Source organism: Manis javanica, chromosome 2 (genome assembly GCF_040802235.1).
Source record: "Manis javanica isolate MJ-LG chromosome 2, MJ_LKY, whole genome shotgun sequence".
NCBI classification, from domain to species: domain Eukaryota; kingdom Metazoa; phylum Chordata; class Mammalia; order Pholidota; family Manidae; genus Manis; species Manis javanica.
This window is the reverse complement of record NC_133157.1, coordinates 82,733,722-82,757,182: the sequence shown is the minus strand read 5'-3', so window position 1 is coordinate 82,757,182 and position 23,461 is coordinate 82,733,722. Positions and strand designations below refer to the sequence as shown.

At 45.1% G+C, this 23,461-nt stretch overlaps 1 long non-coding RNA gene across 1 annotated transcript; it reads right to left on the bottom strand.

The window, feature by feature from the left end:
• Nucleotides 1-1,285: 1,285 nt before the first annotated feature.
• LOC140845072 (uncharacterized) lies at nucleotides 1,286-6,582 on the bottom strand. The gene is made up of 3 exons (XR_012123711.1): nucleotides 5,975-6,582; nucleotides 3,679-3,835; nucleotides 1,286-3,573 (listed from the first exon to the last, which is right to left on the bottom strand). It is a non-coding gene; the product is annotated as an uncharacterized lncRNA (long non-coding RNA).
• Between the last annotated feature and the right edge of the window lie 16,879 nt (nucleotides 6,583-23,461).

The following is a 23,461-nucleotide window of genomic DNA, read 5'->3' as shown; positions in this document are numbered from 1 at the left end:
CAAGTGAGTTTATCAAGATTATAGGGCATAAAATCAATATATAAAAATTAATTATATTTCTAAGTATTAACAATGAACAATCAGAAACTGAACTTTTAAAAAATACTACTTATACTAACATTGAAAAATAAGAGATAAACCTGACAAAAGATATGAAAGACTTGTAGACTGAAAACTATAAAATATTGCTGAGAGAAATGAAAGAAGACCTCAATAAATGGAGAGATACTACTTTTTCTTGGGCCAGAAGACTCAATACTTTTAAAATACCAGTTCTCTCCAAGTTGATCTGTAGATTTAGTGCAATCCCAACCAATATCCTAGCAGGCTTTTTATGGAAATTGGCAGGCTGAGTCTCGGGTTCATGTGGAGGTACACAGGACCTCAAAGAATCAAAACAATTTTGAAAAATAAGAACAGAGTAATCATACTGTCTGACTTCAAAACTTATAAATCGTTAGTAATCAAGACAATTGATATTAGCATCAGAAATCTACAAATGTATTAATTGGAACAAAATAGCGTCCAGAAATAGACCCACACATATATGATCAACTGATTTTGACACAGGTACAAAGGCAATTCAGCTGAGAAAGGGTAATCTTTTTAACAAGTAATGCTGGGCAATTAGAAAGGCAATTTTAAAAAAAGAGAAAGAAAAATTTAACCTTGATCCAAATCTCACACTATATGCAAACATTAACTCAAAATAGATCATGGACCTAAATGTAAATCTTAAGACTATTAAAATTCCAGAAGGAAACAGGAAAAATCTTTGTGTCTTTGGATTAGGCAGAGATTACTTAGATACAACACCAAAAATATGATCCATAAAATAAAAAATTCATATATTGAGCTTCATCAAAATGAAGAACTTCTGCTCTTTGAAAGACATTATTAAGAGAATAAGACAAGCCACAGATTGGAATGAAATAATTGCAAATCATACACCTTATACAGGAATTGCACCCAGAATATAAAAAAGTATGCTGAATATTCAATAGTAAGAAAACAAAGAAGTTATTTTTTAAAATGAGGTTTGAGCACATACTTCAGCAAAGAAAACATATAAATTGTAAGTAAGCACACAAAAGATGGCCAATACCATTAGTCACCAGGAAAATGAAATTAAAATAAGAAGGTGCCACAATATACCTACTAAAAGGTCTAAAATTTTAATAATATTTTCTTGACCTATTGACTAATTACACAATCTTAAGGAGTCAACATTTTCCTCAAAAAAGCTAGTTTTTTTTTTTTTTGAGAGAGCATCTCTCATATTTATTGATCAAATGGTTGTTAACAACAATAAATTCTGTATAGGGGAGTCAATGTTCAATGCACAATCATTAATCCATCTCAAGCCTAATTCTCATCAGTCTCCAATCTTCTGAAGGATAATAACAAGTTCTTAGATGGTGAACGAATTCTTACATAGTGAGTAAGTTCTTACATGGTGAACAGTACAAGGGCAGTCATCACAGAAACTTTCGGTTTTGATCACGCATTATGAACTATAAACAATCAGGTCAAATATGAATATTCGTTTGATTTTTATACTTGATTTATATGTGGATCCCACATTTTTTTTTAATAAAATGCTGAAGTGGTAGGTAGATGCAAGATAAAGGTAGAAAACATAGTTTAGTGTTGTAAGAGAGCAATTGTAGATGATCAGGTGTGTGCCTGTAGACTATGTGTTAATCCGAGCTAGACAAGGGCAATAAAACATTAAAAGGTCTAAAATTAAAAAGAATGACCATTCCAAATGTTAGCAAGGATGGGTAGCAGACAGAATGCTAATACACTGCAGCTGGGAATGCAAAATAGTAAAGCCATTTTAGAAAACAGTTTGGCAGTTTCTTTAAAAATTAAACATGTATCTAACAAAATATCTGGCCTTTCCACTCCTAGCTATTTACCATGGGAAAAGAAAATGTAGATTTACACACAAATATTCATTCCAGCTTTATTTGTAATAGTAATAAAAAAAAGACTAGAAACAACCCCAATGAATATCAACAATGAATAGATAAACAAATTTTGGTCTGTCTATATAATGGAATACTATTTGGCAATAAAAAGAAATGAGCTTTGATACATACAATGACAAAATGAATCTCAAGATAACAATGCTGAGTGAAAGAAGCCAGACCCAAAAGAGTAAATATTTTATGATTCCATTGATATAAAATTCTAGAAAATGCAAACTTATCTATAGTGTCAGAGCACTCCAGTGGCTGCCTTGGGGGTGTGGGACAGAGCGGGGAGGTGGTGGGAATTACAAAGGGACATGAGAAAACTTGGAAGTGATGGTTATGTTCACCTATGTTGCTTTTGGTGATGGTTTCACAGTTGTATAAACCTTATCAATTTATACACTTTTAATACATGCAGTTTTTTGTAAGTCAACCATAACTCAATAAAGCTGTTAAAAAGTCATTAGTTCAAAAATATCATCAAATATTATCATGTTACAATGAATATCTTCAAGTTAAAAAGCCATCTAAAAGTGTGTCTTGAGGAACGAGTACCCTGGTGAGTTGATCAGTGGAGACTGATTTTATTCTGACCTTCCAGTTGGGGGCTTGTTCTTCTTTGTGCTTAGCCGCATCTGGTACCATGACCCTATTTCACCACCAGCTATTTCTCTGTTTGGGAAGGTGGATGGAGGATCTCACGTAAGCCCATGAATTCCTCATACTCTAGAAACAATTTTGATCCTGGGATCCCTATCCCTTATTCACCCTTCTCAAGTGAACAATGATCATTTTAAAAACTCCTCTTATTAAGCATCTGCTAGCTTACTGAGCATAGAGTTGTGCCAGGCAGTTGACATGCAATAGCCCAAATGCTCACAACAATCCACTGAGATATTATTTTCCCATCTTTTGGATGCATTAACTTGCTTAGGAGTAACATTGCTAGTAAGCAATAGGGATAGAATCAGGACCTTGACTTGCCCACCAAAACATAACTTGCCAGATAAATTTCTTGTGCTGGCAGATAAATTAGAGCTCTGATGGCAACATAAATGTCATCCCTCATCAAGGACAGAAAAGAAAGAACAAGGGACGGTGTAGCTGTCTGGATTTGTCCCACTGGGGGGTGCTTTCCTCTTTGGGTTTCAGAACCAGTCATTAAAAAACACTTAGCCAAGCTCTCAATGTGTCTTACCAAACACTTTTCCCCTTCATTTTTAAACCCATGTGTTATTTCAGGAATAATAGAAACCATATGTCTCTGACATATTTTACACTTAAATCATCAAATGCTGTTTTGTCAGAACTTTATTTTTTATTTTTAATGAAACTCTCCTGGAAGTAGCAAGTCCCCATCACAAATAAGTAAGTTAAAATAAGAAGGCTGAATCAGGACCCAGCTTCAGGCTGGCTGTGTGGGATGCATTCGAGACTCAGCAAACTGCATCAGTCGTCCCTTGCCACAGGAGGGGAAGTTGGTGCTGATGGTCATTTCAGAATTGCTTTATTCTGTTTCTAGCTTTGTGAAAGTTTGAGTTCAGTGAGAAGCTCTTTACTGATGGGGTGATGTTGCAATACCTGTTCTTGGAATCTTGGAAAGTCAAATGCAAAAATTAGAAGGCAAATCAATGTACTTTGATTTTATGAGATTTGATGAAGCATAAATGTTAGTGGGAAAGATGCATGAGAAAATTACCCCTTTGGGGAAGAAGGAATCACAAGTGTTTAGACAAGCTGCTGTGTTCTAAGTGGTTTCGCCAGCTCTGCGCCAAGCTAGAACCTTCCTTCTTGTTGGGAATAATGAGCTGAACTCACCCATTTCAGTGGAAGTTGTTATTCTGACACCTGAAAGACTGGAGAGAAAAATCTCTTAAATGTTAAGCATCTCTGCTTCAAGGTATTAGTAATACACTTCATAATGCACTTGATAAAAATATGCAATTATTAAATTCGAGATGATGTCAGATGACAAGTCTTTGCTGCCCAGTTGCCTCATGTGTAGTGCTTGGTTTTCAGTCCACTAACAAGTATCTGTTCATCACATAAGGCATTGTTTTCCTCACCCAAAGTGTATGGGGATGTCCATCTCTGTATTTTGAAAATGTATGTGTTGTTAAGAATTTTAGAGCTGGGAAATGGTCCAGCTTTGTAGATTAAGAGGAAACTGAAGTCTGCAATGTTGAGGGACTTGTCTAAGGTCATGATTCTATTTACCAGCATTTTGGGATGAGCTCCCAGGCCAGTGTTCATGCCACATCACTCCTGTTTCCTATCTGCAGTAACTTTTTTTTCTCTTCTTTTGTCTCTTTCTTACAATGACATTACTATATTTAAAGCATAATCCAGAATCAATTTTCTCTACTGAAAAAAAGTACCCTTGCGAACTTGATGGTTGCACCTGGCGCTCCTAGTCTAGGATAGTGGCCAGAGCACAACAGAAAGCTGTGTCCTCAGGGAGTACTCAAACTTGTGGTGCTGGTGGAATGTTCCGGAACACCGCAGTCAGCCGACACATGGGGAGGCCTGCTTGTGATTACCAGAAAACATGGGGGAATGGATGGGTTTGGGAAACATTTTTGTAGGGGTTTTGCTAACAAAAAAAGAAAGGGAATCTGGTGTATGTTAATTGACAGATTATTCCCAAAGTCTCCCAAAATATGAAATCTAAATTGGCAAATTCAAGAATGTCTGTAACATGTTTGCTGGGATGCTCATGTGCTTTCAGAGAAATGATGACACTTGCATTCAAGCCAAACTCCTGAGGGTTTCGAGTCACTTTCCAACCTATTCTCATCCATTCTCATCTGCTTTTCTAAGGAGGGTTTCCTAAACTGGATCTGGGAGGGGGTGGGGGTTCAGATTATCTTGATTCCTGTTCACCCAGGTTAAATCTACCCACAGTTGTTGAAGGGTCCCCACCAGTAAGATGGCAAACTTCCGGCTTCTCTTCGGGGTCCTCAGTTCCCGCCGGCGCCACCTGAAGCCCAATCACCTCTCGCCCCCCTCCCAATCCCAGCACCTAGCCAACAGCCACCAGCCCCGTAGAAGTGACACCTCAATCAATTCATGCCCCCTCCTATATAACCCAGCACTTTTCCCTAATAAAGCGGAACTCTCCGGTGAATTGCTGCTATGTGTCGCTCCTTTCCTTTCATTGGTGCCGAAACCCGGGAGACGGGACACCCCAACTGGGCCCCGTCTTCCCCCGACACCAGCAGCAGCTTGCCCTCGTCCTCTTTTTCCGGCGCTGGCTCATCACACTCACCACTCCTCTCTGGCCTTTAGGTAAGTTTTCCCCCAGGAGTGGGCCACTCTTCCCTGAGCTATCGCAGTGCCATTGACTGTGATCGTCCGGCAAGGCCCTGACGCTCGGGGATGAGGAGGGAACGCTCCCCGCCTCAGGCCTTCACGGCTGCGGCGGATCCTCAGGCCCCTCCTCCAAAAGCCATAAATCCCCGCCTCAAGCCTTTACGGCTGCGGCGGACGCTCAGGCCCCTCCTCCAACAGTCAAACACATTCACCATCCCTTCCATCAGTGCTGAAAGTTTTTAAGCAAAATTTCCCCGGGGTGGGCCACTCTTCCCCGAGCTATCGCAGTGCCATTGACCGTGATCGTCCGGCAAGGCCCTGACGCTCGGGGATGAGGAGGGAACTCTCCCCGCCTCAAGCCTTCATGGCTGCGGCGGACCCTCAGGCCCCTCCCCAAACAGCCATAAATCCCCGCCTCAAGCCTTTAGGGCTGCGGCGGACCCTCAGGCCCCTCCCCAAACAGCCATAAATCCCCGCCTCAAGCCTTTACAGCTGCGGCGGACGCTCAGGCCCCTCCTCCGACAGTCATAAATCCCCGCCTCAGGCCTTCACGGCTGCGGCTGACTCTCAGGCACCCCCCTCCAACAGCCATAAACGAGGTGACTCCTTTGTAGATGAGAACGCTCCCTTTTCCCCCCCTCCTCCTTCTGCTCCGTCCGCCGAAAACGCCTAGCGCTAGGTACCTCGTGACTCCGGCACTCTGCCTTCTTAGGGAAGTCTGGGTGACGACCCACACTTCCCAAGAAATTCCGACTCGTATACGAGTTTCCGCAGACCACCAAGGATCATCGGGGACGCCCTTTGTCTCCTTGTGGTCTGCTTCCAGTCCGAGGATCTCCGTTCGTCTTCCCCAGTTTGTCTCCTTCTCTGTCCTTTAGCCATGGGAGCCTCCTCATCCCTCCCTGAAAGTTCACCTCTTGAATGCCTGCTTAAGCATCTGGCTACCCTCTCCCTGATGCCTGATATAAAACCAAAACTTCTCCGTAAATATTGCTCCCAAGATTGGCCGACATACCCCCTAGACAATAAAAACCAATGGCCTGCAGGGGGAACTCTTGATCCTAACATCACTCGCGATCTTTTTAACTACTGCCAGCGCCTGAAAAAATGGAAGGAGATTCCCTATATCGAAGCTTTCCGCCTCCTCCTCTCCCCGCCCCCTCCCAAGTTCTCCTAGCCTGCAAGCCACCGCCCCCGCAGAAGCCTCCTGTTCACTCCCTTCCCCTTCTTCTCCTACAACAGCCCTTCTCCCTTCCTCCCCAACCATCTCCTCCCCCATCTCACCTCCTCCACCTTCATTCCCTGCAGATTAAGCCTGAGCCTTTCAGCCCCCCCTTTAACTAGGTCCCAGGAGCCTCCTCCATCTTTGCCCTCATCACCTGTTTCTCCCCTGTTAGGGACCGCCTTTGTCTTCTCACATGTTTGTAGAGAGAATGGGAAAGCACCTCCCCCCATGTCTGAACGCAGCATGGGAAAGCACAAGCTAGAGAACAACCGGTGCAGTCCCTAGAAGTTATCTGTCCACAAAAACATATCTTGCCAAGACTCCTCACTCTGAAAATAGGGAGACCTTGAAGATGTGTAGAAATACCGCCCCTGCTTCTAGCTATGCCCTTCCCCCACTTGCCGATGTGGCAGGAATAGAAAACAACGCACTCCATAAGCAATTAACTGGAGCCCTGCTGTAGCTCAGTAGAGCATGGGACTCTTAACCTCAGAGTCATGAGTTCAAGCCCAACTAAAGCAGCAGAGTCAAGCAGCTGAGCTGCTTGCTGGCGACATGTGGGTCCGATTCTATCTTTCTTTATTTTCTTTGCCCCCCTTCTGCACTTCAGGACCTGCTCGACTAGGCACGGCTAGACCGCGTCACTCCCCCACAGACTGAGCCAGAACCCTTCAGTCCCCCTCAGACTCAGTCCCGAGAGCCTCCCAAAATTATCGCCCCCCTCCGGGAGGTAGCAGGATCCAAAGGCATCGTGCGCGTTCACGTCCCTTTCTCCTTAAGAGATTTAGCCTAATTAGAGAAACGCCTACGTTCCTTTTCCACTGATCCCATGACATACATCAGGGAGTTTCAATAGACCCTCCAGTCTTACAGCCTCACACATCATGACATTTTCATGCTCCTGGCCAATACTCTCCTCCCTGAAGAGCGTAGACGAGTTTAGGACTTCGCCCAAATGCAGGCTACTGAAACCCACAGGACTGACCCCACCTATCCCCCTGGCCCCACTGCTGTCCCCAAACAAGACCCACACTGAAATTATAACACCGCCATGAGTCTCCGCTCTCGAGATATTTTTGCCTCCTGCTTAATAGCAGGTCTGAAAAAGGGCAGCTTGTAAAGTAGTCAATTTTCAAAAGCTCCAAGACATAATTCAAAAGAGAGATGAAATCCCCTCCGAGTTCTTAGACAGACTCACTCAAGCCCTATTACAGTATACCAGCCTGGACCCAGAAACACCTGAAGGAAGACATGTCCTTATGACATACTTCCTAGCTCAAGGCTACCCCGACATTAAAGCTAAACTCAAAAAGTTAGAACAGGGCCCTGCTACCCCACAGACTGAGATCCTAACAGTGGCCTTTAAAGTCTTCCATAAGCGGGAGGAGGAGAAAGAATGCTGTAAACAAAAGGCTGATGAGGCCAATTTCCAGATGTTGGCCCAGCTGATAAAACCACAACCTGGGCGCCCCTCTACAAACAAGCCCCCCCAAGAGCTTGTTTCAAGTGCAGAAAAGAGGGACATTGGTCAAGGGCGTGCCCTTCCCCCAGATCTCCTACCACCCCATGCCCCAGATGCCACAAAAAGGGCCACTGGGGGTCTGATTGCCCAACCACCCGAAGGGGAGGCTGGACGAACAACCCCCATCCTAAGCCCGCCGTAGTGGGGCTGGCAGAATAAGATTGATGGGGCCCGGGGGCTTCTCGCCCGACCATTTCCATCACCAAACAGGAGCCCAGGGTTACTTTAACAGTAGACAGTCGCCCCATCTCCTTCCTCCTAGATACAGGAGCCACCTTCTCAGTCTTGTGAGAATACCGGGGCCCTACCACGCCAGCCATTACTCCTATAGTCAGAGTAGGAGGTAAACAGATTTTCCCATTAAACCCCCCACCCACACTTTTATGCACAATCCAAGACAATCCCATACCTTTCTCCCACTCCTTCCAGGTTATGCCCCAGTGTCCCATCCCTTTACTAGGACGAGACATCCTTTCCCTCCTCCACGTTTCCATAACTATATCCACTCCCACAGCCCCCAGTACTCCCTTTCTGATGGCCCTCATAGCCGACGACCCCCCTCTGCCCAATGACAGCTCCGGTTCTGCCCTCATACACCCTGTAAATCCCAAAGTTTGGGACATTACAAGCCCCTCCGTGGCCCTATGTCCCCCTGCCTCTATCAAATTATGTGACCCCTCTCAGTATATCTGTCAGGCCCAATACCCCCTAACCACTTCAGCCCTCATAGGCCTCCAACCCATCATTCAAGCAGACCCACTCACTCCCCATTTAATACCCCCATATTAGCTGTTAAAATAACCAACGGATCTTTCCGCCTTGTCCAAGACCTTCGCCTCATCAACATAGCCACTGTCCCTATCCATCCCTTAGTTCCAAATCCATACAGCCTCAGCATCCCACTTCTCAGTCCTAGATCTCAAAGACCCATTTTTCTATCCCTCTAGACCCCTGCTCCCAAGATTTTTTCATCTTCACCTGGACGGACCCATACACAAGACATTCTAAACAACTCACTTGGTCAGTTTTGCCACAAAGCTTCCGAGATAGTCCCCATATTTTTAGACAGGTCCTAGCTCAGGACCTCAAACAGTTTCATCATGATCACTCCAAGTCCACCTTATAATACATAGACAATCTTCTACTCTGCAGTCTCTCATGGGAACAGTCTCAACTTGACACTGGCTCCCTACTTAACCTTCTAGCTTCCAGAAGTTACCGAGTATCCCCGTCAAAGCTCAAATCTCTTCCCCTCCTATCACTTACCTCAGATTCCTTCTATCTCAACAAAGAAAGTCCATTACCTTAGACAGAAAATGGCTCCTCTCTGACCTGCCCATTCCCAAAACCAAGACAAAAATCCTTTCCTTTCTAGGCCCTTTCTAAGCCTAGCTAGATATTTTAGAACATAGATCCCTAACTTCTCCCTGCACCCTGTTGGCAAGACCCCTATACAACCTCAGCAAGAGCCCCCCTAAAAAACCATTATCCTCCTCACCCCGACACTCCTACATTAAGCTCCGTCAAGCCCTTGTAGAAGGCCCAGCTCTCCATCTTCCTGATTTGTCGAAGCCCTTCTCATTATACATTCATGAGAGGTCCAGTCAAGCTCTAGGAGTCCTAGGCCAATATGCTTTGCCCCAGTAGCTTATATCTCCAAGCAATTAGACCCCACAGTTCAGGGATGGGCCCCCTGCCTACGAGCATTAGCCGCTAGACAGCTCTTGCAGAAAGAAGCTCATAAACTGACATTCAGAGCGTCCCTTACCATTCTGTCCCCACATCACCTAAAAGATCTCTTAACCTACAAAAGTTTACAGACTCTCCCTCCCTCCAGACTCCTGACCTTACTGTCCTCTTTCCTCCAAAATCCCATTCACCCCCTTTGCCATCCATACCCGAATCATGACTTTTTCCTCCTTTATTGCTCTCTCGCTTTTTTTCCTCATTCCTATTGTCTTCCCCACCACCCCAGCCTCCTTTGTATGGCGATTCAAAGTCAGACAGACTTACACACAGCATCAAACAAAAGTTACTGCCCTCATTGCCACACCAGAGTGCCCTCTGAAAAGCTGCTCTGAGCCTTTATACCTCCACTTTCCTCCCTCCACTGAAGTGTTCACTAGCAGCTACCCTTATTCTCCCTACCTCTGCTTCCTCTATGACCAAAAACAAGCCTATTGCAGGCGATGGCCAGATACCTACAGGAAATGTCCCTACTAGTCTTGCACAATTCACTACATAGGTAACTTCCAGTACCCACAGTATTACTCCTCCAACCATTTCATGAAATATTCCAACGGCTCATTCTCCTTATCAATCCCAGATCCCTGGGACTCTCGATGGGCTGCCAGAGTCACAGCCTCAGTTTACTACGGGGGGTCCTCGACCCTCCACAGTACCCTTCATATCTCTCGAAAGTATGTTCCCTCTCATTCCCAGATCTCTCAAGTTGCATCAGATAGCAGACATTCCGAAAAAGTCATTATCCAAATTCTTGATAGCGCCTCTTCATCTTCTTATCCCCACCCCTCTTCCCATTTCTCCTACTCTTCATTACAGCTCATTCAGGACACCACCATCTTTCTCAACCACACCCTTAACACAGCCAATTATTTCTTGTGCGCATCACTACAGCGCCCACTGCTGGCCGCCGTGCCCCTTAATATTTCCAACTACTCCTTCCATGCAGAAAGACAACCCCTCTGTCCCCTGGCAGACATACCCCTATGGGAACCAGAATACGCAGATAATCTCACCATCCACCACTGTGTAAGCCCAACTCCACCCCCCTCCAGCGCACTTCACTGCCTCTCTATCTACACCCCTACCTCCGGCTCTAAGACTTTTACGCAACCAGGACACTTCTTTTAGTGTAATAGCAGTCTTTTCAACTCACTGCCTCTCAACTCCGATACACCCTGCATTCTCGTCACCCTAATCCCACAGTTAACACTTTACAGCATGGCAGAATTCCTTGAGCTCCAACTTCCCTTGCCCTTGCGCACAAAAAGAGCTGCATTCCTTCCCATCATAGTCAGTAGCTCTTTGATCACCTCAGCCATTGGGGCAGGGTTTTCGGGAGAAGCCTTGGGTCACTCTCTATAGGCAGTTAGAAATCTCAACGCCAAACTTGAGGGAGCCCTGACATCCACTGCCGATTCTCTAGCCTCTCTCCAAAGACAGGTCACTTCGCTAGCTAAAGTCACCCTTCAAAACCGGCGGGCCCTAGATCTGCTTACAGCTGAGAAGGGCGGCACCTGCGTCTTCCTCTGGGAAGAGTGCTGCTATTACATCAACGAATCTGGCATTGTAGAAACTGACATTACCAAACTCACCGACCTTGCCTCCAGTCTCCACTCTGCTTCCAATTCCAACCCATTCTCGTCAATACTAACAAACCCCCTCCTCACCTGGCTCTGGCCCATTGCAGGCCCCATAATAATCATTCTTCTCGCCTGTCTCTTCTTACCCTGTATAATAAAGTTCATCAAATCCCAAGTCGGAAAAATCTCTAATCTAGCTTTCAACCAGCTTTTACTCAGGAACTACCAGCTTCTGGCCACAGAAGATCCCTCACCCTCACGTGACCTCCTCACCACACGCTGAGATGGACCCCTCTCTCCACTGGAAACTGTTCCTGGAAAGAATAGCCGCAGACGCCTGGCTCCTGACACCCATATCCTCTTAGCCAACCTATGGTTACAGGGAACCTTCATTGATTTCCAAACCTGAAGAAGTCCACATCTACTCGTCCTTACTGCGTGGAGTCCTATCAACCCTTTCCTCCCAATCCTCAAGCCCTCACTCCCTTCTCTGCCCCTGTTCAGCAGGAAGCAGCCAGAGAGAAAGCAACGTCCACAAACCCATAGAGGAGAAAGGGGGGAATGAAGGGTCCCCACCAGTAAGATGGCAAACTTCCGGCTTCTCTTCGGGGTCCTCAGTTCCCGCCGGCGCCACCTGAAGCCCAATCACCTCTCGCCCCCCTCCCAATCCCAGCACCTAGCCAACAGCCACCAGCCCCGTAGAAGTGACACCTCAATCAATTCATGCCCCCTCCTATATAACCCAGCACCTTTCCCTAATAAAGCGAACTCTCCGGTGAATTGCTGCTATGTGTCGCTCCTTTCCTTTCAGTTGTGCTGTTCTTCACTTTGGCAGGCAGTATAGACAGAGGCTCCTAGAAGCCCCTACCTCTGGGCCATAGGAGAACTCGAAGTACAGTGAGAAAAGGCTGACCTCACCCGCAGGCGGGATGCACAGATGTTTCCAAGGGAGGAGGTGGACATCAGCATGCTCTGCAGAGGGGTGGCGGTGAAAGATGAGAAGATGGAAAGAGCGTCCTTTGAGTCATTCCACTGTTTGGAGTACGGGCCAGCTCACCTGCGATCATAGCACTTGGAGGGCCACCAGCCTGCCTCACCCAAGGCATGCCTTGATCATGCCATGGCTTTCTGGACTACTTAGTCCAGATGAAGCCCAGCTATTCCCAGCTGGGGGAGCCAGGCATAGGGTGGGAAAATGAGGGAGGCCCATGAGGACACCCATCTACCCACAATGTCAGTCAGTTGGCTACTCCCCTTGGGGATATGTCTTTAAACCTGTCCTTTTCTTGTGTCCCCCTTGGTCAGAGACCTAAACTTCAGGACCCTGTGGCTGTTTAACCTTTATTTCACAACTCAGAGATAGGAGATGCCTTGATGCCTCCCCACAACCCACCGGTGCTCACAGGGCAGCAGCCTGCTTTCCTGCCAGCCGCCCAGGACCCTGTGGAGGCCTTGCAGTCTTCATGAACATGCTCCGCTGTGCGTCAGGGAGCTCAGTGGCCCAGGGACAGCCCACACCCAGGCACAGGGATGAGCAACCCTGATGGGCAACTCCAGGCTGTGCTCTGCAGAGCAGCTGCAGGGTGGAGCCCCTGTTGCCTTCAGGGCTGAACAGCTCACCAGCCCCCACTGTGCTGGAGCAACCCTGTCTTCCCTCTTCCCTTTCCTAACCCCCACTGGTGCTTCTGGGGATCATTGCCTGAGTAGATGGCTTGTTTCTTGAATCCTTGTCTTAGGGTCTGTCTCCATGGGGACCAGACATACACATACTGGGTTTCCATTACTCAATGAGTGCTTGGTGAGCCCTGATGCACCAAGCATCGTGCTGGAGGCAGAGAAGGAAGGACTACTGCCAGGCTGAACAAGACAGTTTCTCAGTCCCTGTCCTCAGGACACTTGCATGTTTTTAAAGGAAATAAAAGCAGACATACAATCAACATACATCAAATGGCAGAAAGTAAAAAGTTCCATAAAGGAAGAATAGGGGGAAAAAAAGCTCTGGAAATTCAGGGAGGAAACATAGATGTGGCCAGGGGGTTAGAAGCGAAGTTCAGAGGGCTTGGAGGGGAGGCAGAGAGGAGTTCAACCTGAGAGCAGGTAGACGCAGGTGAAACATGTCCCCTCTGGGGAGCAGCAGGCCTGTGAGGACGCTGCTCTGGCCCCAGCTGGTGGACCCCACCAAGGCTCCCATCCCAGCCTGGCCAGCCAGAGGGCTGGTGGGTGGCAGGGAGCTCTGCTCAGAAGCAGACTTGGAGGGACCAGCCAGCTTCCCCTGCAGAGTCTCTTGAATGTTACTCTAGGGCACCAACTGTTCTCAGGAAGGGCGGGGGGGCCAGACACTGTAGTAATCATGTCTTCTATTTTCTCTGTTCTGATGCTTAGACATCTTATCGACTGTTGACTTGTTGACTGTGCCCTCCCAGGGCCAACCAATTCCTAGAAGTAGAAAACAATTTTCCCATGAGCACAAGTTTCAAATACAAATTCATATCCCAAGCGGCTGGGACCCTCACACTCTGGGCCACTATTCACCTGCCCTGCCACCCCAGGGCCCCATTCCAGACAGTTAGTGACAGCCCCTGTGCCCCCGAGTCTGCTGACATTGCTCCAACCGGCCACTCCTCGTTCGCTCTGCCTCACTGGCTCCTTCTCCTGGATGCAACAACAAGGCTCTTGCCCCCAGTTCTTCCTCTCCCTCCACCTTCTGACCAATGCTAGTGCTGCCTTGCATGGTTGTCTGTGTCTTGATCCACTCCCACCTCTTGCGATCTGTGAGTAACAAACTATCTTTTCAGTGGCAGTCATCTCCAGTTCTGCTGGCCTTACTATACCTCCAATTTGTACTAACACACTGTATTTTAGAACAGAAATTCGCAGAGTGAAGGCAGTAAGAAGCCGTGAGGCAGAGAAAGAAGGTGCTGAGAAGAGAGTGCAGTGCTGGCAAGAGAAACAGAGAGAGAGAGTGGCTGAGTCATGGTAATGAAGCGTGTTAGGGGAAGGCGTGTGGACACTGGCTGCAAGGAGGCTCCCTGATCATCTGTGCAAGAACAGTGCTGGACCTGGAATGATGTTCCAGTCCTTGGACACTGCTCCATGTTCCCTGATGCCAGGCTGCATGATGGCTGGGTGTGTTTGCTGCCTTTCTTCAGTCCCCACGTATCCTGGCATGGAATCTCCCTGTGAGTGTACAACCTGGGTGTGTCTCTTTACTCCTACAAACAGGAAGAGCATAATCAGTAGAGCCTGAGCTGAAGGAACACATGAAAAGCTAAGGGAGAGTCAGTGAGTCATAGAATACCTGCATTGGGACAGACATTAAAAATCTTCTAGGATAGGGACACCAAACATTACTGACCATTAAGGAAAAGATTGATGAATTGGTCTACATTAAATTAGGATCACATGGTCACCCAAAGATACCATTAAGATGGGTAAAAGGCAAGCAACACATTGGGAGAAAATGCTTGCAATATGTATACTGCCAAAATAACTTGTATCCAGAATATATAAATACTCCTACAAATCAATAAAGAGGGAATATCCCATTTTTTTAATGTGCTAAAGAATTGAATAGGCACATCACAAAAGAAAATGTCAAAATGGCGATTAAACATATGAAAAGGTGCTTGGCACGTGGTGCTGCCCGCAGTCTTCCAGGATATACACCACTGGGGGGACTGTAAATTGATACAACCACTATGGAAAGCTGTTTTGTGACCTCTATTAAAGCTGAATGTATGCACACATTGCAATCCAGCAAATCCACACCCAGGTACAGCTGATAAATTGGTACGGAGTCAAATTAAGAAGACAGCCAATTAAACTTTTGCAGAAATCTTCAAATTCTTTTAAACAAATGTGTACATACCCTCACCAAAATACATGTTCTAGAATGTACATAGCAACCTTCTTTGTAACAGCTACAAACTGAAAACAATCCAAATAGTCATCAATCATAGAACAGGTAAATTGCAAGACAGTTCCACTGCAGAATATTACATAACATGAACAAAACAACTTTAACTACACAACATCATCAGATCTCACAAACATGCTGAGCAAAAGAAGCCAGCACTACAGAGCTTAGATGTGTGATTCTATTTATTTAAAGTTCAGAATTACATGTAAAAGACAAGCTGATCTGTGTCCATGTAAGTCAGGACAGTGATTATTTCGGGGAAGATTGCAAGGCACATGGGAGGGGGTAAGAAGCTTTTCTGGAAGGTTGGTAATGTGTTTTATGTCCTTGTCTGGGTATAAATTACATTTTGCTGTACATCTGTGACTCGTACACTTCCCTGCATGTATCTTATAGTTCACTACAGCTATTTATTAGGAAGAATCCTCTAGCCTGCCTTCCTAACAATTTGTCACAAGGCCCCTCTGCATCTCTCCTAACTATAAGTCATTCAACCTGTTTCTGCTTAACCTCCTCTCAAATACGACAGGCAAGTAGAGAATTATTTCATAACAGAATAAGGAAATGATGTGAATTCCTCTAAGGATCATGTCACCAAATGGCCAACTTGCTGAATTTTCTAAATTCATCCATAATCTTGTAAATTTATTCTTGAGCATAGTAACAGATATGAATACACATTTCTTCTGGATGTGTTTGTGAGTGAATCAGCCTTCTGCATTTCACCTATGAGGAGAACCCTCTTCCTCTTTGTATTTTTTCATACCTTTTTGAATATCTTTGTTGCTCCCAATTTGGGTCCCCTCCCCCTCAGGCCCACTCTTTCATCAAGGACTTTTCTTAAATTTGTTTTTCTAACAGTAGCCAAGTTTTACATTTGTAATTGCTGTGAAAGATCAGATCTATCCTCAGACATCTTTATGGTGAATAGGGTATTAACATTACATGAAAATCTTAAAATACAATTTTCTGAAAAGGAAATATGTTCATAAGAAGCACAAATCCCATTATGTTCCTTAAGAATTCTTTATATTGCTACTCTGATGAGTATTAAAAATCACACAAATGTAATTTGCCTATAAAAACAGTATTATCCCATATAAATTCCTATAAATTGTATAATTAAAGTTTGTAACAAATAAACTTTAATGTGCTATTGAAGAAGTTAGAGAACTCTAGATTGCCAGAGTTTTGGCAGTGAATAAGAAAACGAAGTTATGGGATTTCAGATGAACTCACAATACACTGAAAAATCCATAAATGAGAAGCTGAAATTCAAAATGTTATCTTTAGAAAAGAAAAATATAAATACCGAGAGTGTGAACTTCTCAAGCCAGGAAAGGAGTCAGCCAGAGATTTTTTCACCTCTGCCATCTTCCTTTCTAACTCATTGTAACCAGGTACTAAGGGGTCTAATGGGTCCTCACCCCCTCACTTGCATTTGCGTATGATGATAGCAATAGAGTCCTTGTTCGTGGGGAGAAAAGGATGAGGAGGGAAAAGAGGGGGAGAAAGAAAATGTAATGAAGGGACATTTATTGTTTTTTCCAGCTTTCATTATTTTTCCAGATTGACATGTGTAAATTTATGTTGTAAACGTGGTGCTTTGATGCGCTTAAATATTGCAAACCAATTGTCGCCATAGCACCAGCTAACACCTCCATGCCATCACATAATTACCATTTCTTGTTTTGTAATGAGAACATTGTAAGTTGCTAAGAGTAAAGGGATCTTTTTTGAATACTTGCTCTATGTAAGACACTATATAGTTATACAAGGATAGTTTAGAAAATTGTGAAGGTAATAAAAACAAGCACTCATATAGCACTTATACACTGGGCACCACCCTCAACGTGTACTATATGTGACTTGACTTTAATCCTCCCAACAGCCTTAGCAACTAGAGAGTAGTATCGTTATTGCCACTTTATGGATGCAGTAATTGAAGTACTGGGAGTTTAGGTAACTTGTCCAAGGGCACACAGCTAGTAAGTGGCAGAGCTGGGTTTGAACATTTTGCTGCAGAATCTATATGCACTAGTGTGATCTGGGTAGACAGTGATCAACATCAGGGCATGTGACCACTCGTTAGAAGCTCCATCGAAGGATAAATTGGGAAATAAAAGGAGGCCAAAAAAATCTATTTAGCTACTGGCAAGAAAATTACATAAAAGGAAGACTCAGATTAGTGTTGAGCTTTTGTCATCCCAGGGTAAGCCTACACCTTATTATCTTTTATTGGTGCCCTCATTAACATGTCAAATTAGGACCTGACATAGGGTCTCCTCTTCTGACACTTTTCCACATTGCTGTGAGCCCTGCCCTCACTCAGCCATGTTAAACCGTCTTCTTTAATTACTGGTGGGAGCTCAGTCTTGCCCAAGGAGGGCTCGGGTGATTAGCTAAAACAAGGGGCCTTTGTTTGGTGCACGCAGTTGCTAAGATATCACCATCACCTTAATTTACGCCATGATTTCACCCCGGGTGGGCGGGGGGGGCAGGGGGAGGGGAGTCTAAGGGCTTAATCACTAGGAGGTGTGGGAGGCCCGTGAGTAACGAGTAATGGGCATTGTTGCCGGTGCTCTCGGTAGCAACGCACCTCCTGTCCTGGGCAGAGCCTGCGGCAAACGGAACACAGAAGTCAGTGGGGCCCCTTCCATGAGGGAAGCAACAGAGTGCAGTGGGCCAGACCATGGCCCTTGGGATCACTGTGCTTCAGGTTTGAATCCTGGCTGGGGCATGACCTCGCTGTGGTGCCCCTGGGGGAGTTCTCTCAGTTTGCTCCAGAGAGTGGGGTGATGATAACTAACTCACAGGTTCGTGAGGAGCAAATGATGCAGCATAGTTTGGTGCCTATGCCAGTTCCTGGACAAAATTAGCAGCCCGTGTTTACACCACGAGAGGAGGGAAATCCCACTTTGCCATTAAGAATATCTCATACTCCCCAAGAAAAGCAGGACCAGGACCTGCTGTACAGCCCTGACACATCACTAACAACCTGGGTTTGTGAGCTTCCTCCTTGACCTTGAAAACATTATTTCACCTTTCTGGACCTCAATTTCCCCTTTTGTAAAATGGACTTAAGATTCGTGAGACTTGGCTGAGATAATGGATGTCAGAGAGCCCCACACGGTGCCTTCATCTGTTTCTAAATTGGGATGAGAAACGAATGTCCAGGGAGCACAAATGAGGGCCTGGTTTCTTCCCGGCCACCTGGAAGCTTTGTCATAACCAGCCTGCAGACAGAGGCTTTCAAACTGCTCTGCTCAGCTGGCATCTGTTCCAGAGAAGCGTCTTCCCACTTATTTCCTCTTGCCCGTTTCTCAGCTGCTGGGCTGAATCATTCCTTTGGCTCCTTACCTTCTCTTCTCCACCCCGTTACTCACTTCCACCTCCGTTGGCCACACTGGCTGTGAGCAAGAGCCAGGATACAGCAGAGGCGCTTGACCTTCCGCCCATCGGGTACCTGTCCTGCTCCCCGCACACCACCTGTTTCCACTGTGCTTCTGGGTGGTGACCAGTGTGATCTGTGATCTGCAGTCTCCTTCCTATCCTTGCTGCCCCCCGTCACTCCAAGATTTCCTTCTTTGCCAAGAGCAGGCAAGAACCTTCCTTCTTCTGTTTGGGAGGCAAGTGAGAACTCCCAGAGCATCCAGGTCCCATGCTTTCAAACTTGCACTTGTTGGGATTTTTCACGCACACACACACATACACACATGTGTATGCTCTCACACACAAACACACACCCTCCACCATCCACTGAGGAGACAGGATTTACATGCATGGTGTACGACCAACAGAGGAGAGCCGCAGCCTCTCATGGGAGCTCATAGAGATGACTGCAGATAGGGTTTGGACAGTGAGGGAAAGGGCTTGGTATAAGGGCAGCAGTGAGCCATGTCACAGTGATGACTTGGCAGCTGCACCAGGTCCAGAGCCAGCCCCAGTGGTGCGTGCTTCTGGGAAACATCTCTGCCAGGAAGACAAGGCCACCCAGGCAAACTGTTGCCTTCTTGCTTATCCACATCTTATTTATAGTGTCAGCCCTGTGAAACAAATGTTTTCAACTATACATCTGCAAGCGTTTCTGGTATGTAAGCCCATTCCTTTCGGGTCTCAATCTGTACCACCCCAGAGGTTCCGTGCTCGGGCATTTCTAAGGGTATCGAGAAGGCATGCTCACCTGGGACTAAAACTCCACTGAACAAGCGGAAGAATCCACGCTGCTAGAAAGTCAAGGTCATACCTGCTCTGCAAAGAAAGGGCATGGCTTCTGTCCCTTCCCAGGCCACCTCTGACATGCTGGCTGGTGGAGACTTGTTTCCCCTTGGAGCTGGAGTAAATGGGATAAGACAGAACACGCCCATGGTTGTGCCAGCTCTTCTTACTCAAGAGCCACACGCTTTATCATGTCAAATGATGAAAATATTTTGTTTTCTACCTAGCTTGGGGGCTTCCCACTCTGGCAGGGATAACATGAATGCTTGAGCAAGCCGTCTGCTAGGAATGCGAGCAAGCTGGCTGAGAATGGGGCCCTCGAGAGCCAAAAGCTGCTGCATTTCCAACACAAGGAATCGCTTCTCAGATCTCTCTTTCTTGGGTCTCCATGGGGCTGCAATCCCCTCCCTGGTGAATTTGATACTAAAGGGAGATTTTATCAGAGTTCTGTCTCTTATATGAATTGGCTCAATACTCTTAGAAAATATCCCTGACTTGTTTGTGAATTGATTTCTCGAGCTAAACAGATCAGATGAAAACATGATGCTTTTACCTTCCACCCCATCCTTACCTTCACACACACTCCCCAGCCGGGCCCCCAGGCTGCTGGGCCTTTGCTTACACAGCTGCCCCACCGGCAGCAGCTTCCCTAGGGCTCCTACTTCCGTGGAGGGACAAGACAAGAGCCACATCTGCAATGAAGCCTCCCTCACCCATCCCAGAAAAAAGCAAGCATTCTTCTTATAGCAGTTTTCTGAGGTTGCTGGAACAAAGTAACACAACTGGCTTAAACAATAGAAATTTGTTCCCTCCCAGCTCTGGAAGCCAGAAGCATGGGCTGGGTTATGCTCCCTGCAGAGGCTCTAGGGGAGAAGCTGTTTCTTGCCTTTTCCCTCTCCTGGTGGCTCCCAGCATTCCTTGGCTTGTGGCTCCATCACACCAGTCTTTGCCTCCCTCCCCACACCACCTTCACCTCTGTTGTCTCAAGTCTTTCTCTGCCTTTCTCTTGTATGGACACTTATACCGGATTCCAGGTCCTGCGTGATCTTATTTCAACATCCTTAATTATATCTGCAAAGACTCTTTCCAAATAGGGTGACATTCATAGGTTCCAGGGATTTGGACACACACAGATCTTTTTAGAGGCTACCATTCAACCCACTATCCCCTCACTCAGCTAAAAACCCACTACACCACCCTGCTACATACTGCCCTACAAGACCTCCCCATCACTATGTTACAGCCCCGAGCACACTGAGCCATAAAGGGTACCCTCCCCCTTTATAGTTAGGCCTTTGAACTACATAAACTCTAATGGCTTTTCCATTCAGATTGCAAAGCCATTATGTGCTTGCCACAGTAGACTAGTACTAAAGATGAAGCCAGGAGTGTCTTGTGGCCCACCCAGATCTAGCTAGCAGTCATGCCTCTGCTCCTTCAGGGTAGCCAGGGTTCCCAGCTTGGTTTGTGTCCCCCCGTACAACATTTTCAACACTTACACAAACATGCAAAATATATATTTGTATCCACTCAACCATATACACGCAGAGGGTCTTTTGTTCTCCTTTCTTAAAAAAAATTGTAAACCTCTTTTGCTACTGAAGAAGGTACTGTGGATTTCTCTCTCAGTGAGATATAGTGTGACCTTGTGGTGGCTGCAGATCCTGCATTGCATAGATGCACCATGGTTTAACCAGTCAGTCCCTGTGGCTAGCTCTCAGATTGTTTCCCTGTATTTTACCTCCAAAAATGTAATCAGAGACATCCTCTTATGAACATGGCCTGGTGTATTTCTGATGATGATGGTTTTTGTTTAACATTTGGGTCTTGAGGGAATCTAAACCAGTGGTTCTCAAATGGGGCAATTTCCTCTACCACCAACACCTCCTGACAATGTCCGGAGACATTTTGTTTGTGACAGCTGGGAGGAGGAGGCTGCTGCTGGCATCTAGTGGGTAGGGGGCAAAGATGTCACCAGCAGTCCAGCGGAGCACAGGTTGGCCCCCATCACAGGATTCTTCCAGCCCCAGACAGCAAGAGAAACTCGGGCAGGTTTAAGAAGTAAGGTGAAGCAGAGGTCTGTCTTTGTTTTCCTTTATATGGGTTGTTAATTGTGCCCCTATCCATTATTTATTAATCATTCTTTTCCCACTAAAATAAAAGGCTGTTTAATCCCATTTTTAGTTCACATTTATCTTCAGGTCTGAACTGTCTCTTCAGTGTTGCAGATCTTTCCACTGATCTGTTTTTCTATTCTGGTGCCAAAGCTATGCTTTCTTTTTTTTATAGCTTAAGTTATTTTTTATGACAATATGCAAAAAATACTAGGCATAAACTCCTTCTTAGCTTTGCAACTAAATCTGCTCAACAAATTAAATACAAATAAAACTATAAAACTAGTAAACTTCAAATTAACACATGTGTTGCCATAACAAAGTTTCTGGTCAGCAATGAACAGAGTACTAGGGTTGATGGGCAGGTTCCCTTGAGCTGGGTAGACGGAGAGCATTATTTATGTGACAACTAATGCTTTTTGATCAAACTGATGTTAACAACCTTTGTTGTACTTGTCACAGAGCCACATTGGCATTTGGCATTCAACTTGAACACATCATCAGTGTTTTGAATCTACCTCTGTTCTTATTCCCACCAGATTAAATCAGGGCTACTGACCCCCAGTACAATCATACAGGCATCATAACTGTAAGTGCAAATACAACACAGAGATCTTGTGACTGTCCTTAGTAATCAGATGACCTTAAAAATCATGTTTACCTTTTGCCATTTATAATTTAAAATAAAACACATTTTAGATTTGCAGAGAATTGTCAGATCCTAGCAAATACCCAGACACTAATCTGGAAAACTCTCTGTGTGTCTCTCTCCTGTCATTTGAGTTTTCCTCGGAACTACCTCCTTCCAGGAGCCTGAAGGCTCCCTTAGCACTTCCCTGCCCTAATGTTAATGCCATGCTATTTTGCTTCCAGAAGTTTTATAGCATGTTTTTGCATCTGGCTTAGCAAATCCTCTCAGCCAGCCTCAGTATTTTCCTTTTTCAAATTTTATTAGAAATTCTTACACACTTGTACTTATCATATACACTTCAAATCAAGTACAATTCTTAATGTCCCATAGAGAAAGAGGAGGGACTTGTGACAAATGCCTTTTGTGTAGCTACTGATTTCTTGAGGGTTGAGACTTAAAACATTGTCTTTCCTCCAGAATATGGTATGTTTCTCTATTTGTTTCTACCTGAAGTCCCACAATAAAGTTTTATAGTCCTCATCATTCTTATTAAATTTATTCCTGATTACTTTATAGCTTTTGTATCTATTTTAAATGAAATTTCCCCCATTCCCTTTCCTAATTATTCCTATATCAGAAAAAAACACTATTGGTTTTGTACATTTATGTATATAACTACATATTCCTTGTCAAAATCTGCTAAATTCTAAATAGCTTTTTAATAATCTCTAAGTTTTCTAGAAATACATTCATATTTCTGAAAATAAAAACTTTTTTGAGGAGTTTTGATGCTAACATATATTCTGCTGATTTAATTTTCTAGAAACTTCAAACAATGTTGAATAATAGCAGCGATGGTGGGCACCTTCTCTCAGGCTTGATTTAATTGGAACAGCTTCAGCATTTTACCTTGTCATGTAGTTGTTCATAGTCTGAGCACAATGGGGGCTTTTTAAATCATGTATATACTTTTCTTTTAATAATTTGTAAATGTGCTTCTATTTTCTTTTAACTTCTAGTGTTGCAGGTGAGAAGTTCAATACAAGTCTGATTCTCTATACTTTGTATTTATCTTGAAGTTTATAGCTTTTACACTGATGTGTGTACTTTAGAAATTTCACCAGGAAAAGGCTAAATCTGAGCTGCCCCATGTGGTAGCGGCTAGCCACAAAGGACTATTTAAGTGTAAATGTTAATTAATTAAAATTAAAACAA